This window comes from Ceratotherium simum, chromosome 4, assembly GCF_057802395.1.
Source record: "Ceratotherium simum simum isolate JZ-2026a chromosome 4, ASM5780239v1, whole genome shotgun sequence".
NCBI classification, from domain to species: Eukaryota; Metazoa; Chordata; class Mammalia; order Perissodactyla; family Rhinocerotidae; genus Ceratotherium; species Ceratotherium simum.
The window spans coordinates 539,832-555,883 of NC_141903.1; the positions used below are offsets into that span (position 1 = coordinate 539,832).

General features: G+C 40.3%; 1 long non-coding RNA gene and 1 pseudogene across 5 annotated transcripts in view; both read right to left on the reverse strand.

Annotated features, from left to right (window-relative positions):
- The window catches only part of LOC147917178 (uncharacterized), a 210,276-nt gene that overhangs the window by 125,062 nt on the left and 69,162 nt on the right, over positions 1 to 16,052 (reverse strand). The window lies entirely within an intron of this gene.
- On the reverse strand, positions 11,539 to 13,535 carry LOC101408033 (olfactory receptor 2Y1B-like; annotated as a pseudogene).

Genomic DNA, 16,052 nt, shown 5'->3' on the forward strand with positions numbered 1-16,052 from the left:
ATAGTAGTAGTGTCTTTCAAGAAATCAGTCCATTTCATCTAGGTTATCAAATTTTTGGGCATAGAGTTGTTCACAACATTCCTGTTTTATCCTTTTAATGTCCGTGGGATAAGTAGTGATGGCCCCTCCTTTTTGGTGTTAGCAATTTGTATTTTTTCCTCTCTTTTTCTTAGTTAATCTGGCTAGAGGTTTATCAATTTTTTTGTTTTTTCCAAAGAAACAGCTTTTGGTCGCATTTTTCTCTACTGATTCTCTGTTTTCAATTTTATTGATTTCTGCTCTAATTTTTAATAGACTTTATTTTTAAGAGCAGTTTTAGGTTCATAGCAAAATTGAGTGGAAAGTAGAGGGCTACCATATACCCTTTGTCCCCCCCTCCACACACAACCTCCCCTGCTATCAACATCCAGCACCCGACTGGTACATTTATTACAATCAATGAACCTACATTGATATATCATTATCACCCAAAGTCCATAGTATACATTAGGGTTCACTTTTGGTGTACATTCTACGGTTTTTGATAAATGTGTAATGGCAAGTCTCCATCATTACAGTATCATACAGAATATTTTCAATGCCCTAATAACCTTCTTGCTCCCTCTATTCATCCCTCCATCGCCCCTAATCTCTGGCAACCATTGATTTTTGTACTGGCTGCATAATTTAGCCTTCTCCAGAACGTCATATAGTTGGAATCATACGGTATGTAGCCTTTTCAGATTGGCTTCTTTCACTCAGAAATATGCATTTAAGATTCCTCCATGTCTTTTCATGGCTTGATAGCTCATTTCTTTTTAGTGTTGAATAATATTCCATTGTCTGGATGGACCACAGTTTATTACTCTATTCACCTACTGAAGGATGTCTTGGTTGCTTCCAAGTCTTGACAATTATGAATAATTTACTCTAATTTTTATTATTTATTTTCTTTTGCTTAGTTTGGATTTTATTTGCTCTTCTTTCATTAATTTCCTAAGGTGGAAGCCTATATTAGTGATTTCAGATCTTTCTTCTATCCTATTATTTGCATTCAATGCTATAAATTTCCCTGTAAGCACTGCTTTTGACCATCTCACAAATTTTGATAGTTATATTTTCATTTTCCTTTAGTTCAAAATACTTTTTTAATTTATAGTGAGACCTCTTCTTTCACCCATGTGTTATCTATAAGTGTGATGTTTAACTCAAAATATTTGGGGTATTTCCAGCTATCTTTCTGTTATTGATTTCTAGTTTAATTTTGTTGTGGTCTGAGAGCATAATTTGTATGATTGCTGTCTTTTAAATTTGTTAAGGAGTGTTTTATGGCCCAAAATATAACCTGTCTTGGTGAATGTTTTGTATAAGCTTGAGAATAATCTGCTGTTGTTGGATGAAGTATTCTATAGATATCAATTAAATCCAGTTGACTGATGGTTCTGCTCAGTTCAACTATATCCTTGCTGATTTTATGCCTGCTAAATCTGTCAGATACTGAAGGAGGGTGTTGAATTCTCCAGCTATAATAGTGGATTCTTCTATTCCTACTTCCAGTTCTATCATATTTTGCCTTACATATTTTGATGCTCTGTTATGAGGCACATACACATTAAGGATTGTTATGTCTTCTTGGAGAACTGATCCTTTTACCACTATGCAATGCCCCTCTTTATCCCCCATAATTTTCTTTGTTCTGAAGTCAGCTTGCCTCAAATTAATGTAACTACTCCAACTTTCTTTTGATTAGTGAGCATGGTATATCTTTCTTCATCCCCTTACTTTTGATCTATCTGTGTCTTGATATTTAAAGTGGTTTCCTCGTAGACGACATATAGTTGGGTCTTGTGTTTTTATCCACTCTGACAGTCTCTGTCTTTTAATTAGTATATTTAGACCACTGATGTTTAAAGGGATTATTGATATACTTGGATTAGTATCTACCATATTTTCTACTTTCTATTCATTGCCTTGTTCTTTGTTTCTTTTTTGTCTTCCATTCTTCTTTTTGCCTTCTCTGCTTTTAGTTAAGCATATTATATGATTCCATTTTTTCTCCTCTCATAGTATTATCAATTACTCTTCTTTTTCTACATTTTTTTAGTGGTTGACCTTAAGTTTGCAATATACATTTTCAAACCAATCCAAGTCCTCTTTCAAACAACACTGTACCACTCCACAGGTAGTGCAAGTACTCTATCACAGAGTATTTCCAATTCTTCCCTCCTGTCCTTTATAAAATTGCTCACATTCATTTCATCCACAAGCTATAATCACCAAATACATTATTGCTATTATTATTTTGAACAAACTGTTATCTGTTAGATTAATTAAGAATGAGAAAAATAATAGATTTTATTATACCTTCATTATTCCCTCTCTAATGTTCTTCCTTTATTTATGAAGTTCTCAGTTTCTGACCCATATCATCTTCCTTCTTTCTGAAAAATTTTTTTCAACATTTCTTGCAAGGCAGGTGAACAACAAATTCCCAAAATTTTTGTTTGTCTGAAAAAGTCTTTTTTCTCTTTAACTTTTGAAGAATAATTTTGTTGGATAAGAATTTGAGATTGGTGATTTTTTTGAACACTTGAAATATTTCACATGATTCTCTTCTTGCTCAAATGGTTTGTGAAGACAAGCCTGATGTAGTTATTATCCTAATTCCTCTGTAGGTAAGGGTTCTTTTTCCCTCTGATTCTTTCAAGATTTTTTCTTTGCCGTCAGTTTTCTGTTGTTTGAACATAATATGCCTAGGTGTATATTTTTTGGTATTTATCCTGCTCAGTGTTCTCTAAGCTTCCTGAATCTGTGGTTTGGTGTTTATCATTAATTTGGGGGAAATTTTCAGTCATTATTGCTTCAAATATTTCTTCTTTTATGTTCTATTTTTCTTCCCCTTCTAGCACTCCCATTATGTATATGTTACACATTTTGTAATTGCTCCACAGTTCCTGGATGCCCTGCTCTGTCTTTTTCATTACTTTTTCTCTTTGCATTTCAGTGTTGAAAATTTCTGTTAACATTTCTTCAAGCTTAGTGATTCTTTCCTTGGCTGTGTCCAGTCTATTGATGAGCCTATCAAAGCCACTCTTTATTTTTGTTACAGTGTTTTTCATTCATAACATTTCCTTTGATCCTTTCTTAGAGTTTCCATCTCTCTGCTTATATTACCCATTTGTTCTTGCAAGTTGTCCACTTTTTCCATTAGATCCCTTAGCATATTAACAACAATTTTTTAAATTTCTGCTCTGATGATTTCATTGTTTCTGCCACATCTGAGTCTGGTCTTGATGCTTTCTCTGTCTCTCCAAACTGTGTTTTTTCTCTTTTAGTATGCCCTGTAATTTTTTCTTAAAATCTGGACATGATAAACAATAGTTCCCCCTTATCTGCAGTTTTGCTTTCTGTGGTTTCAGTTACCTGTGGTCAACTGCACTTAAAAATATTAAGTGGAAAATTTCAGAAATAAACAATTCATAAGTTTTAAATTACATACCAGTATGAGTAGCATGATGAAATCTCACATCATCCTGCTCTATCTCACTCAGAATGTAAATCATCCCTTTGTCCAGCGTAACCATGCTGTATACACTACCCACCCATTAGTCACTTAGTGGCCATCTTGGTTACCAGATCGACTGCCATGCTATCACAGTGCTTGTGTTCAAGTAGCTCCTATTTTACTTAATAATGTTCTATTTTATTATTAGTTATTGCTATTAATCTCTTACTGTACCTAATTTATAAATTAATCTTTAGCATAGGTATATATGTATAGAAAAAAACATAGTATATATAGGGTTCAGTACTATCTGCAGTTTCAGGCATCTTCTGGGGATCTTGTAACATATACCCCACAAGTAAAGGGGAGACTGCAGTATTGAATAAAAGTAACTGTGTTAAGTATGCCTTTAGTGTGAGATTTTATGTTTTATCTGGCTATGGCTTAGGCTGTGTTTACTGTGTACTGTAGCTGCAGGTGTCAGAGGCTATAATTTCCTCTGGTGTCCTTGGTTTTGCACCCACCCCCGTCTGTCTTTGGGTTCCCCTAGAGACTTCTTAAATAATGTCTGAGACACATAGTTTTTTCAGTTGTATTTTCCTGTTATTATACAGGAGCCCTATTGATATGGTGATAAGGTGTGGGGGAAGGGAAGCATTCTATAGTCCTATGATTAGGTCTCAATTCTTTAGTTGAGCCTACGCCCTTATGCTGTAACTTTCACAAATACTTCTAAGCTCCCCCCCTCCCCTTAGGTGAGACAGCAAGGCTAGAGAAGGCTGGAGTTGGGTATTTCTCTTCCCCAAGGTTGGTTAGGATCTGCTAAAACCTCAGTTGGTTAGGCTTTGCTGAAATAGATTCTCTTGAGGGCAGGCCTTGTTAAGAACAGAGTGCTCTGTGTGCATTTCCAAATCTACTTCTCCTCTGCTTCCAGAAAGAGAGAATTTTTCTCTTATCTTCACTGTAAGGACCTTGTAGGACTCCTGGAGGTAAAACACAAAGGTGTGAGGGCTGCCCTAAGACTGGGCCCTCGTGGAGTTTTTAATTCTCAACTTGTCCACACTGGGCCTCCAGCAATTCACTGTTCAGAGTTTAGATTTTCCTACCCGGCACTATTCCTGTGGAGACTTTGCTCCCGGGCTTCTGCTCTGGTGTGTTGTGATTCTCTGTATCCACCTAGATCTCCAATTTGGGGAGAAGCAGTTTTCCCTGTGACCTCAATTCTCTGATGATCTAAGGAGAGTGATTGATTTTCAAATTGTTCAGCTTTTTTCTTGTTTTGAAGAAGGGAGGCACAACTTTCAAGCTCCTTACATGCCAACAGGAAACAGTAAGTTTTATCCATTTTTGCCTTGGGGAATTCCCTTAATTTCCTGAAAGCTCAGCTATGCCTCAAAATTGAGGATTTTTTAAAAAATTTTTTATTCTTTCTAAAATAACAATAATAATAGCAAACACTTATCTAGCACCTACCATAACACAAGCAATGTTATATATTTATAATGTTATATATTTATATATATAAATATATAATTTATATATAAATATACTATTAATTATTTATATATTTATACATATATTTAGTAATATAAACCTCACAGCAGTGCTCTGAGGAAGAGGAAGAAGACGACTATTACTTCTATTAATAGGAATAGGAAAGTATTATCACTTTACAGATTAAGAAAGTGAAGCACAGAGGTCTCTGACTTTTCCTTAAAAAGGTCTGCAGCTATTTCCCAGGGTGAGTATGCATGGGACAAAAGAAAATAAGCAGATTTAAAGGACCAGTTTGGGAACTCCTAAAAGCCATTGTGATAAATAGAGTTTGGGCCAAATCCATCTCACAGTGGGTCTAGTGTGTCCATAGACTACCTCTGTGGTTATTTCCCCTGGTCTTAACTATATAGTTGGAGTAAATATTCTTTCGGATGACCACACATTGGCTCCTATGGAAATGAAAGCTACTATAGTAAAAATGACCAAGTTGAAGCTCCTGGAAGCATTTCTCCACTGCTAAATCATGAATGAAAAAAATACTGCATCCCTGGGAAAAATTGCAGGGATTAGAGCCATCATCAAAGATGCAAGAAGGATCATCACTATCATATCTCCATTTAAGTAGCTTGTTTAGCTTATGCAAAAGCTACTGGGTCTTGTGGAACACATATAGATTATTGTAAAGTTAATCAAGAAGTTACAAAAATTGTAGCTTTCAGTTAAGATTTGGAACTTTGCTATAGCAAGTCAACATAGCCGCTTGCCTGGAAAAAGTGATTTTTCTTCATGTAAATCAGTAAGGATCATCAAAATTTCACTTGATAGGTATAGTATATCTTTATGGTCTTTCTTCAGGGCTATTTCAACTCTCCTGCTTTCTGTCATAATGTAATCCATAGGAACCTTGATTATATTACATAGAAATCTCACAGGGTTATCATACTGGTCCACTAAATTAATGTTATGCCAGTAGAAGCTGATGTGCACAAAATTGTGAGTATCACACGCCCTCATTAAGATACATGCATACGACAGCTGGGATATAAAACCCATGAAATTGCAGGGAACTATCATGTGCAGCATTCACTCATGTACAGCATGTAAAGATATCCCCTACATCTCCTCTAAAATGAAAAATAAGGTACTACATCTTGAACAGTTACCCGTAAGACATAGGCACGGTCACTGCAGAGCCACTTTGGATTTGGAATGCAACATACACTGTGTCAAGTTATGTTGCTCCAGCCCTTTTACCAGTTAACCCACAGGACTGTCTCAATGTTCCACAGCAAGTCCAAGTTGCAGTAAAAGCTACTCTGCCACTTGGGTTTTAACAACCAACAGCTCCAACTCCAATAATGTTTCATGTGTCAGGGCGAATAGGGATCCTGAACAGACCCTCTGAAAAGGCCCAAGAGGTAAATTGCACAAAAAGTCCTAGTCCAAAGCCACTTCCCCTTCTGCTGATAAATATTTTCCTTCTGAAAAACAAATCCCAGATTGCTAATGGGCCATGGTAGAGACTAAATGTATAATCATGGGACACCAACTAATTATGGCACTGAGCTGCCTATCATAAACTGGGTGCTATCTTATCTACCAATCCATAAAGAACAAGAATTCTCTATCCACTAGAAGATTAAGATCAACTGTACAAGATTAAGCTCTAGTAGGTACAGATTCACAAGTAATTTGCATGAATATGAGGTGCAGTCTCTCACAACACCTACTCTTGATGCACTGCTTCCCCACTGCAAGACACCCTATGGCCTAAAAGGAATTACCTAAGACCAGATGATGAAGAATGAAAAAACTTGAGCCTGGTTTACAAATGGGTCTGCATGAAATGCTGGAAGTGAACCATAATATAACCCAAGTGGACAGAGATTTGGGAAGTATATCTGAAAATACACTTTGTGTGAAAGGAGACGTATTCAGATGTATGGCTATGTCATGATTTGCGATAAGTGGCTAATGGTTTTTCCAGTTGTTCAGAGACTTGGAAAGGTCTGGGGAAGGCATTTATGGAGGGACCTCTCAGAATGGCACAGGAGGTGAGACTGCTTGTGAAGATGTGGATGTCAGTAAGCCTCCTTCCTCAGCTACTCCAGAAATTACTCAATGGGCCTGTGTATAAATTGGCAATAGTGCCACAAACGGAGGCTATGTATAGGCTCAATGGCATGGACTTTTCCTTACCAAGCTGAGCAGCCTACCACTAGAATTGAGTGCCTTAACTGCCAAAACTAAAAGCCAACATAGAGCCCTTCCTACTCATCATTCCTTGAGGAGGCAAGCTATCTTCCTGGGGGCAGGTTTATTGGAACCCTTCCATCATAGATGGAGCACAGAGTTGCCGTCACTATAATAAGACTTATCCTACATATAAATTTGCCCTCCCTCTCTGCTATGCCTCTGCATCATTACCTGTGGACTTAAGGAATGCCTCATCCATTGTCATGGTATCCCACGTAGCACTCTCCCAACCAAGAATCTCATTTCAACAAAATAAAAATATGGCAAGGAGTTCATGTCCATAAAAGATATTGTTATTGTTCTTTCCATGTACCACAACATCTAGAAGTAGGTAGCTTGATAGACTATTTGGATGACCTACTGAAAAATGTTATCTCACCAGCTTGGAGACAACATCCTATGAGATTGGGGCATTGTACACCATGTAGAATATGCTTTATATGTCTAGTGTACTTTTGTTCCAAAGCCAGAATACCTGGGTCCAGGAACTAAGGAGCAGAAGTGGGTGTGAACCTTCTCACCACCTAATATTCCACTCAAATTTTTCTTCCCATCCCCACAACCTTGGTCTCTGCTGCTCTTGAGGTCTTAGTGCCCCAAAGACAAATGTGTCCACCAGAGGGTACAACAATGGTTATGACTTCATCAGGTATGGTGGATCCCTAGTGCCATGATCCCACTAAACTGACTAAGAACATTAATTTCTTGTCTGGGGTAAATAATCCCAATTATCAAGGGAAATGGTGATGGGGTTCAGGGCAGGCCACCCCAAGATGTGCCATTCTGGTATGCAGATTATTTCAAGCTGAAGACAATAAAGGCTCAGAAGAATCATGAAGTACATTTGACCTTCCCCCAAACTGCCTAAAAGAATTTAAGATAAGAGGCCTGTCCCCAGGACAGGCCATCACCATAGATAACTCTGGGTATCCACAGACTGTGAGGGTCCCTGCTAAGCCCATTGTTATCGAAGTTCTGTTTACCAAACATTTACATTTGCAAGGGAAATCTCCATTTGTAAAGGTATCTCTCTTTCTGTATTGGGAAGAGGGTGGGGGATGACCTCATCTCTAGAAACTTGTCAATGCGCAAGGTGAGGCCTTAAATCTGCATAACCTTACTCTTGTTTACTGTGCTTTTCTGGTAATCTCCCATAACTGACTCCCCCCACCCCTAACATCATCCTTACCTGAATCTATTTAAGAAGAGAATCTCCACCATTTTGTTGAGAAACCCAGGTTTTCCAGGTCTCTCCCATGTATACATGTTATAAAGCTTTGTTTGATTTTTTCCTGTTATTCTGTCTCATGTCAATTTAATTTATAGCCCAGCCAGAAGGGACCCAGTGTGGGTAGAGGATAGTCTTCCTCCACTTCAATAGGCTTGTTGCTACACAATGAGGATAAGGAAGACTACATTTGGAACCCATGGAATTCTCTGGGCTGAGTCTTAGTACTGCCATGTTTGATAGTTAACATCACTGGAAAACTATGACAGTCCAACAAAGGTCTCATACCTTCTAGAAATGAAAGTTTGGTTCAACTCACCAGGCAGCAGTTGTAAGCAAAGGTAACATGAACTGGGTCATTGAAAAATGATGTGATTGAAATCAATACCAGCAGTGGCCTCATGACTCCTTATAAGAAAGAAAACTGTGGCTACTATGGATATTTTAATGTATATATTAACCAATTATTTTCTATTTCATTCATAGGCCATCAGACCCTGAGAAGTTACTCTTAGACTAGATGAAGAGAATAGTGTATTACTCAAACTTGTGGACTTGAGATGGACACGATGACTGGCAGGACTTGTAGCTCCTTGCTGGAGAGAGGCAAAACGCTGCCTCATGTAAGGTGAAAGCCTGAATTTTATGACAGAAATTTTCATAGAAGGTGACGATGTATGCTGAGTGTAATAAGGATGAATGGTGCCAGTCCTGAGCCAGTGGGTCTCCAGATACATTTATTGCCCTTCCCTGTCTGTTCAGTTTTGGGGTGAGATGGGCGGGGGGGTGGGGAGCGAGGCATTGATGACTCTACAGGCTGCATGTCTTCGTTCTCATATCCACAGATGAGAGGAGAGAATAAAGGGATATGGCAGACTTGCGGTCCCTCGCACTCTGCTTCAGGTGGTACCTCAGGCAGTAGCAGCCGGAAGCGGCTCCAGTTCCTGCGCTACTGGCCTGCCGTGCTGGCTGCAGTTTCTTCCAGGTGACCCTACCCCTTGGGTTCTAGTAACACCACCTCCTCCTTTTATCACTGAAGTCTAAGGATGTGACTTCATACTGTTGCTGATTTCAGGGTTTCCTCAACAGAATCCCTGTTTGGATTCTCAGCCCTTTTGTCACTTGTATCCCAATTCCCTGCTTTAAACAGCCTCTGTTGTAAATACTTAAAGTTGTTTCTGTTTTCCAAGTTAGATCTTTTCTGACACAGAGTGCTCACTGACCTCATAAAACTCCAGATGCTATCATCTGACCCCACTGTCATGAATATCCTGCCTTCATAAATGTTATGCCTTTGATCAGAACATCTATGATATTTCTCTAATGCAGGGCTTCTCAACCTCAGTACTGTTGAAATTTTGGGCTGGGTAATTCTTTGCTGTGGGAGACTATCCTGTACATTGTACAACATTTAGCAGCATCCCTGGCCTCTACCTTATTAGATGCCAATGGTAACTCCCTCCTAGGTTGTGATAACCAAAAATGTCTCCAGACATTGCCAAATGTCCCTGTGGAGGTGGGAGTGGGGCAAAATTGCCTTCTGCTGAGAACCACTGTTCTAATTGAACAGCTGATAAAAACAGTTATTTCTTTTTCTCCTTTTAAGCAATGATTTATATTTGGACTAATCCCTACCTATTATGTTTCAACATGGTTATTATGGTAGTTCAAGAGAGATGGCTGCAACCAGTCGTACATACAATAATTTTATTTTTTCAATCTACACCTTCAGTCATTTGCCAATACAAAATGCCTATCCTATATGAATGAAATGTTGCATGTAACACCAAAAAGATGTTTCAGAGGTGTTCTAAAACATTTGCTGCCATATTGCATGGACTTCTTGCCATATTGATTATTAATTCATCCCACATTCATGGCATTTTTACAGACTGTCAGGCTCCTTTCTAGCCACTTGGATTAGCAATTTAAGAACACCAGTAGTGCTTCCCATCTATCATAACTGGACATGACAGCTTGACATCCAGAGACGCATGAGAAAAGACTGTGCTCCTCTGGGAATGAGAGATGTTTTTCTCAAGTCCCATGTTAATCGATGGACATTTTCCCTTAAAAGGATATCTCACTACAAGCTCTGAACCATGCCTTAGGAAATAGGACGGACTTGGGTCCCATACTAGGCCACAGAGTGACTTAATGCCAGCATGGATTTGGAACCATGGGATCATTGTCATATGAAAACCATCTGGATTTGAAGTGCAAATCAGGCCACCTGACTCCCTTTGCTCTCATTTCCCTACTCAAAAAAGTGCTTTTTGATTTTCAAATTCTCGCCTTCCATGGAATTAAGTGATGAACTCTGTTTACAGACTCATTGAGATCAGTTTTCTCTACATAACTCACAATTCTCTTTATTCAATTATCATTTTTGTGATCTTGAAATTCATAAACTGTCATACCTCCAACAAATAAATGTTTATTCCTGTGATTCAAATAATATCTCCTTTAGAGAGACATTCTATGTTTTAAATCAGATGAAATTTGGCATATTCTACAGCCTTGCCTGAATGGTCATGGGATTGTTTTCAGTTCTAAAAAGCAGGAATAACCTCCGTTTATTCATTGCTTTTTATTCTTTATTCTTGTTTTATGTATATTTATCCACAGTGGCTCAGTATTCTCTTACACATTACTGACGAAATCCTCTGTATTTCACTATTCCTGGCCATTTTGACAGTGGGGAAGTGAGGATGATGATGGAGAAGATGAAGAAGCTGCTGTGGCCATGAATCTGCTTCATAAATGTAGTAGAATTCTCCTCAGTGTTAATATAACATCTCAGTGTATATTTAGTGACATTTGAGTAAGTTAGTAACTATTCATTGAGAACAGAAAGGCAGTAGCAGTGGGACACAGAATTACTTGTCAGTGAGAAATTCCTTGACCAAAGATTCCTTTCAGGGGTGGGTAAGTTTCCTTCTGGAGAGTTTCTGCCCTGTCAGGATCCCAGGAGTAGCTACAGGATATGATGTAGCAGACATTGCACTCCACTCCTAGAAAAGTGAAACAAATACACCCCAAATCATGTCTCCTTGGGTTGTCTCACCTGTTTTTCCAGCTCCTGATCCCCCTACACCTGTTCCTTTCCCACCACCTTCCTGACTGCTTTCCTCAGATCCTTGTTCCTCAGTGTGTAGATCAGGGGGTTGAGGGTGGGTGTGAGGATCATGTAGAGCACTGCCAGTGCTTTGCTCTGGTCCTGGGAGTAGTTGTCCTTTGGCTGCAGATACAAAAACATAATGGTCCCATAGAAGAGTGAGACCACCATTAGGTGGGAGGTACAGGTCCCAAAGGCCTTTTTCCTTCCCTCTGCCGAGTGCATTTGTATTATTGCCCTGGCAATGCACACATAAGAGGTCAGGATGATGGAGACAGGCATGCCTAGGATGATTAGCCAGGCGATAAACATTTTGGACTCCGTCGGGCCAGTATCAATGCAGGAGAGTTTAACAATAATCAGCAGCTCACAGAAGAAATGATCCACGTGCCAGTTTCCACATCGAGGCAGCACCATGGCCATTGAGGACTGTAGAAAGGAGTTGGCAGAGCCAGAGGACCAGGAAGCTGCAGCCAGGAGGTGGCACAGCCTGGGGTGCACGATGGAGGCATAGCACAGAGGCCAGCAAAATGCAACATAGCGGTCAACTGCCATCACTGCAGAAGCACGCACTCAGTGGAGCCAAGTGCCAAGGCCAGGGTACTGGACCATGCAGCCAGCATAGCTGATCTTCTTGTTGCCACCCCACATGTTCACCAGCATCTGGGGCACAATGCTGGTGGTGAAGCAGAGGTCGAGCACAGAGAGGTTTCTGAGGAAGAAGTACATGGGCGGGTGGAGTCAAGCATCCAGGATAGAGAGTAGGACGATGGTCACATTCCCCACAAGCGTTATGGTATAGAACGTCAAGACAAAGAGGGAGAGGATCAGCTCCAACTCAGGCCACTCAGAGAAGCCCACTAAGTTGAAATCCCCACCTGTGAGGATTTCACAGGTTGGTTGTTTCCATCTCCTCTTCGGCACCTGTCATTGAGGGAGACCCCATACCATCTGGAGTGGGATTTAAGAGCAATAAGTGGGTAATTTATACTGGTAATGGATTTACTGGATAAGCATGGTCCCTGGATGTGACCTAAATTCTACTTTCCTTTTGTTTCCTCTTGTCCTTTTTTTTTTTTTCCTTCTTTTTATTCTATTTTTTTTTTAATTGCAGTAACATTTGTTTATAACATTGTATAAATTTCAGGTGTACATCATTATACTTCTATTTCTGCATAGATTACATCATGTTCACCACCCAAATACTAATTACAATCTATCACCACAACATGTGCCTAATCATCTCTTTCTCCCTCCTCCCTCCCTCTGGTAACCACCAATCCAATCTCTGTCTCTATGTGATTGTTTGTTGTTGCTTTTATCTTCTACTAATGAGTGAGATAATACTGCATTTGACCTTCTCCCTCTGACTTATTTTGCTTAGCATAGCCTCTTGTCCTTTCAAACTTATTTCCCCCTGTTGTATGAAAACTCCAGCAGGCTCATGACCTCCATGGTAATGAAGTATTACAACCACTTTCAGCCAGAAACAGAGTCTAAATTTACTAATTTGAAAACCCAATCCCATGCATATTAAAAACTCAGACCTCATTTAACACTCAGTCTTGTCCTCTCCCAGCTAGGGCTCCTTCTAGGCTAACCCTTGTGCTTGAGGGAGGGGCTGTGGGCAGCTTCTGTCTCTCTTGGCCCCTTCTCTGCCAGACATCAGTAGTGGCCACAGGGCCTTCCTGTTTGGCCCATGCATAGAGAAAGGGAAAGAGTAGCAAGAAGGCTCTTACTGTCCCAAGATAATGTCATGCTCCCTGAGCCTGACTCTTTAAATTTTAAAGAGCTGACTCTTCTCTCAAGGGAAATGTGAAACCCCCTTAGAAACCCCCTCACTGGGACAGTGGATTCATAGGTCCTCAGCCTGGGCTGATGCATCTCCTTCTGAGGCAGCTGACATCACCTTTTGTAGCCTCTGGAGATCCAGCATCCTCTCCCAGCATCATGCTACTCGATCCCTTTGTCCCCCTGGTGCCCGACCAGATGGGACTCAGGACAAGCTTGCACTAGCTCTTCCTTCACTGTCGCCCTTCTCTGACACACAGGAAAAGCCCTTTCATCTTTTACCTCAAACCATTGCAGCAGCCAAGACTTCCCTGGCTCCCCCACTGTAGCAGTTGTTGGCTCTTTTCTCACCCACTAGAATTTCCAGCCTGGCTCACTCTGCCCCCTCCCAACTATAAAATGCATTTATTGAAGTCTCCAAGTGGCTCTGTTGAAGTCTCCCACCTGCAGGCCTCTTGAGGTGAAGGAGCAAGTACCTCAAAATGCTCTCTCCTGTTTGGAGGGGATGGTTTATACTCACACCCCCATTTACACCGAATGAATCTTCACAAATCCTTTCCACTCTCCACTCTCTTGATCCTGCCTAATTTTTCAAGTGGATGAAGCTACTGTGGGTGAGTAGTATGATAATAATAGAACCATTTTTAAAAATCATTTTCTTATAGACAAATGAAACCAGAATCAAGATGAACAGACAACCAACCAGCTGGGAGAGAATATTTGCAAAACATACATCTGACAAGGGGTTGATCTCCATAATATATAAAGAACTCACACAATTGAACAACAAAAAAACAAACAACCCGATCAAAAAATGGGCAGAGGAAATGAACAGACACTTCTCCAAGGAAGATATACAGATGGCCAATAGGCACATGAAAAGATGCTCAACATCACTAATCATCAGGGAAATGCAAATCAAAACAACACTAGGATACCACCTCATGCCTGTTAGAATGGCTATAATCACCAAGACAAAAAACAACAAATGTTGGAGAGGATGTGGAGAAACAGGAACCCTCATACACAGCTGGTGGGAATGCAAATTCGTGTAGCCTCTATGGAAAACAGTATGGAGATTCCTCAAAGAATTAAAAATAGAGATGCCCTATGATCCAGCCATCCCACTACTGGGAATCTATCCAACGCACCTGAAATCAACAATCCAAAGAGGCTTATGCACCCCTATATTCATTGCAGCATTATTCACCATAGCCAAGAAGTGTAAGCAACCTAAATGTCCCTTGACTGACGATTGGATTAAGAAAATGTGGTATATATATACAATGGAATACTACTCAGCCATAAAAAAACATAAAATCGTCCCATTTGCAACAACATGGATGGGCCTGGAGCGTATTATGTTAAGTGAACTAAGCCAGAAAGAGAAAGACAAACACTGTATGATCTCACTCATATGTGGAATATAAACCAACACATGGACAGAGAAAACTGGACTGTGGTTACCAGGGCAGTGGGGGTGGGGGGAGGGGGGTGGGGGGTGGGCACAAGGGGTGAAGGGAGTCATATATATGGTGATGGACAAACAAAAATGTACAACCCAAAATTTCACAATGTTAGAAACCATTAAAACATCAATAAAAAAAATCATTTTCTTATAATTCTACAAATGGTTGTCTCTCACACTCACCCTAAAGTTTGAGTCAAATATAAGGCAGAGAGATGCATTTTAAGGTATTGGTTCTTATGTACCAAAGGCAGTGGGACAGTCAATAAGAACCTTTTTTAGGGTACCTTCTGTCCAAGCCTCTGAATAAAATTGAGTGATAATAAGGCAGCAGATTTCAAATAAATTGGCAAAAAGATAAAGGAATTTAGACACTTATTTTCAATAGGAATTGCAAATAAAGGCACCAAGAAGAAAACTAAAATTAGGTAAAAAATTCACTTCACTTGGGTAGAAGTTGAAGAAATCAGGCAGCGAAAAAGGTTATTTCTGTATGTGACATTAACAATTTCCACCTTGAGTTTTTCTGGGACTTGTCCAGTTGCCCCTTTGCTGTTAAAAAGAAATACTTCAGGGGCTGGCCCCATGGCATAGTGGTTAAGTTTGGTGCATTCCACTTCAGCAGCCCAGGTTCGCAGGTTTGGATCCCTAGTGCAAACCTACACCACTCATTAGCCATGCTGTGGTGGCGACCCACATCTAAGTAGAGGAAGATTGGCAAAGATGTTTGCTCAGGGCTAATCTTCCTCAGGAAAAAAGACAGAAAGAAAGAAATACTTTATAGAGTGATGTCAACAATGTGGCAAAATGAGCTGTTCCCTTTGTCTCTCCCCCTCTGAATTACAACTAAACAGACACTCATTGGCCAATGGAGGATACCACACAGCACAACAGGATGCCTGAGAGACTCATGCAGCTATACATCTGGAGGTGGATGGTCTGAGTCCCTGGGAAGCAGTGGAGTTGGTGAGCACTCCCCTAGCCCACCGCAGCAGCAGTAAGCCAGGTGGCAGGTCCTCACACAACAGCCAGCACTACTGTAAGAGGAGGTGGGGACAACCCAGACTGTGGGCAAATGCTATCCCAGCCTATGGGAGTGCACACCATGCTGTGGCAGCCCCACCAGTGGGAACGCACCGTGGCATGACTGTAAGAATAGGTGGCAACTGCCCTGCATGTGCACACGAATGCTTTCCCGGCCAGCAGGAGT